This window comes from Mandrillus leucophaeus, unplaced genomic scaffold (assembly GCF_000951045.1).
Source record: "Mandrillus leucophaeus isolate KB7577 unplaced genomic scaffold, Mleu.le_1.0 Scaffold255, whole genome shotgun sequence".
In the NCBI taxonomy this organism is placed as follows: domain Eukaryota; kingdom Metazoa; phylum Chordata; class Mammalia; order Primates; family Cercopithecidae; genus Mandrillus; species Mandrillus leucophaeus.
This window is the reverse complement of record NW_012102643.1, coordinates 2,242,445-2,245,989: the sequence shown is the minus strand read 5'-3', so window position 1 is coordinate 2,245,989 and position 3,545 is coordinate 2,242,445.

The window sequence follows — 3,545 nt, the reverse complement described above, 5'->3', positions numbered from 1 at the left end:
GCCTCCCGGGTTTACGCCATTCTCCTGCCTCAGCCTCCCGAGTAGCTGGGACTACAGGCGCCCGCCACCTCGCCCGGCTAGTTTTTTGTATTTTTTAGCAGAGACGGGGTTTCACCGTGTTAGCCAGGATGGTCTCAATCTCCTGACCTCGTGATCCACCCATCTCGGCCTCCCAAAGTGCTGGGATTACAGCTTGAGCCACCGCGCCCGGCCTTATTTTATTTATTTAAGACAGGGTGTCACTATGTGCTCAGGCTGATCTCCAACTCCTGGGCTCAAGCGATCCTCCCGCCTCAGCCCCCCAAGTAGCTGGGACTACAGGTGTGCACCACCATGCCTGGCTGTTTTCTCTCATTTTCTTTCTTTTTTTCCCTCTTTTTTGAGACAGGGTGTCATTCTGTTGCCCAGACTGCTGTGCAGTGGTGCAGTTATGGCTCACTGTAGCCTCAACCTCCCCAGGCTCAGGTGATCCTCCCACCTCAGCCTTCTGAGTAACTGAGACTACAGGTATGTGCCACCATACCCAGCTAATTTTTGTATTTTTCGTAGAGACGAGATTTCACCATGTTGCCCAGGCTGGTCTTGAACTCCTGAGCTCAAGAGATCTACCCGCCTCGGCCTCCCAAAGTGCTGGTGTTACATCGCGTCTGGCCTTTCTTCTTCTTTTTTTTTTTGAGACAGAGTCTCACTCTGTCACCTAGGCTGGAGTGCAGTGGCACTATCTTGGCTCACTGCAACCTCCACCTCCCGAGTTCTAAGCGATTCTCCCGCCTCAGTCTCCGGAGTAGCTAGGATTACAGGCGCACACCACCACGCCTGGCTTATTTTGTGTTTTTAGCAGAGATGGTGTTTCACCATGTTGGCCAGGCTGGTCTCGAACTCCTGACCTACCAAAGTGCTGGGTTTACAGGTGTGAAGCACTGTGCCCAGGCTTCCTCTCGTTTTCTTAGCTGAAATATTTCTCGCTATGTTGCCCATGCTGGTCTCAATCTCTTGGCCTCAAAAGATCCTCCCATCTTGGCTTCCCAAAATACTGATATTACAGGCGTAAGCCACTTCACCTGGCCTCACTCTTCCTGGCTTTGAAGAGTGAAGGAGAGGCTTCCCAGCAATCAAAGGGACGGGGAAAAAAAGGCTTTTCTAGCCTCAGCTGTGTACCCAGATAAATCTGGGCTTCATCTTTGTATCATTTTTATCTCTTACATGCAATTCACTGGCCAGTGGCCTAACCCCTCTGGGTCTCAGTTTCCTCATCTTTAAGATGAGGATAATCCAAGCACCTCCCTCTTAGGATTGCTTGTGAGGATTAAATGAGTTAATGCATTGAAAGGGTTTAATAAGTATTTGGCATTTCCTAAGGGCTCAAAAATTGTTAGCTACAATCATTAGCATTGTCAGCCATCAGTGACTTTTCACTATACTGGAAAAGACTCCTGCCTCGGTACCCTGATTCCCCAGCATGTGATAGGGCCTCGTCTCTCTCGCTCACCTCTCACCTCTCTTGCCCTTTGCATTCAACTCCAGTCACACTGGTTTTTCTGTTCCTTGAATGTTCAAGTTCTTCTTGCTCAGGGCCTTTGCATTTGCTGTTCCCTCTACCTGGAATGCTTTTCCACCTGATCTTCCTTGTCATTTTGTCTCAGTTTATTTATTTATTTTTTGGGATGGAGTTTCACTCTGTCACCCAGGCTAGAGTGCAGTGGTGCGATCTCGGCTCACTATAAACTCCACCTCCAGAGTACAAGCAATTCTCCTACCTTAGTCTCCTGAGTAGCTGGGATTACAGGCACCACCACGCCCAGCTAATTTTGTATTTTTAGTAGAGATGGGATTTCACATGTCGGCCAGGCTGGTCTCGAACTCCTGACCTCAAGTGATTTGCCCACCTCGGCCTCCCAAAGTGCTGGGATTACAGGCATGAGCCATGACCCCCGGCATTTTGTCTCAGTTTAAATCATGCTTTTTCAGAGAGGCCTTCCCTGCCTGCCTATCTATTAGTTGTTCTCAATCATATCAGCCTGGTTTATTTTCTTTATAGATCTTATTACTATTGAATATTTTCTTTCTTGTTTGTTGTCTGTCCCTGTGAGAGCTGGAATTTTGTTCAACACTGTGTCCTTAGTGCCTAGAACCATGCCTGGCACATAGTAGGTACTGAATAAATATTTACTGAGTGATTGAACTGGTTTGAAGTCCTTGAATGTCCTTGGGCAGCAGGTGATCCCTATGCCAACCCAGATCCTTTATCTCCTCCTGTACCATGTTAGCCTCAGTTCAATTGACCCTAAACACAGCCCTTACCGGCCGGGCACAGTGGCTCATGCCTGTGATCTCAGCACTTTGGGAGGCTGAGACAGGTGGATCACCCGAGGTCAGGAGTTCAAGATCAACCTGACCAAAATGGTGAAACCCCATCTTTACTAAAAATACAGAATTAGCCGAATGTGGAAGCAGGTGCCTATAATCCCAGCTACTTGGGAGGCTGAGGCAGGAGAATCACTTGAACCCAGGAGGCGGAGGTTTCAGTGAGCCGAGATCACACCATTGCACCCCAGCCTGGGCAACAAGAGTGAAACTCTGTCTCTAAATAAATAAATAAATAAATACAGCCCTGACCTGGGCTAGGGGAGGAGAAGGTACAGTCACTGGTCTTGAATCCAGGGCCTTCCCCACTCAACCCGCCCATCTTTGTTACATGGATTTCCCTTTTCCTGTGAAACATGGTGCACACAACCCTCACACGTAAGAGTGATGTCAGCAGGTGTGCCGTGTGGGATGGGATCTGGCAGCCGCCTCGAGTCCTCATCACTGGGCTTGAGACATGGAGAGAGCCAAATCCCCAAGTTCCTTCGCACTTTCACTCTTGGTTTTGTTGTTGTTTGTCTTTTGAGACAGAGTCTTGCTCTGCCTCTTAAGCTGGAGTGCAGAGGTCCAACCTTGGCTCATTGCAGTCTTGACCTCCTGGGCTCAAGCAATCCTCCCACCTCAGCCTCCAGAGTAGCTGGGACTACAGGTGTGCACCAGCACAACTGACTAATGCTTGTATTTTCTTTTTTTTTTTTTTTTGTAGGGATGAGGTCTTGCTATGTTACTCAGGCTAGTCTCCATCTCCTGGCCTCAAGGAATCTCCCACCTTGGCCTCTGAAAATGTTGGGATTACAGGCATGAGCCACTGTGCCCGGCTTCATCCTTGGCTTTGAAGAGCAAAGGAGAGGCTTCCCAGCACTCAGAGGGACAGGAAAGAAATGTCTTTCCAGCCTCAGTTGTGTACCCAGCACAGCAATACTGGTAAAAAAAAAAAAAAAAAAAAAACCAGGATAGCAAAGTCCTGCTTCTGCCTTTTTCTAGAACAAATGTCAGCAAGCTGTTCCTGTAAAGGAACCAGGATAGCAAAGTCCTGTTTCTGCCTTTTTCTTTTTCTTTTTTTTTTTTTTTGAGACGGAATTTTTGCTTTATCGCCCAGGCTGGAGTGCAGTGGCGTGATCTCGGCTCACTGCAAGCTCCGCCTCCCGGGTTCACGCCATTCTCCTGCCTCAGCCTCCCAA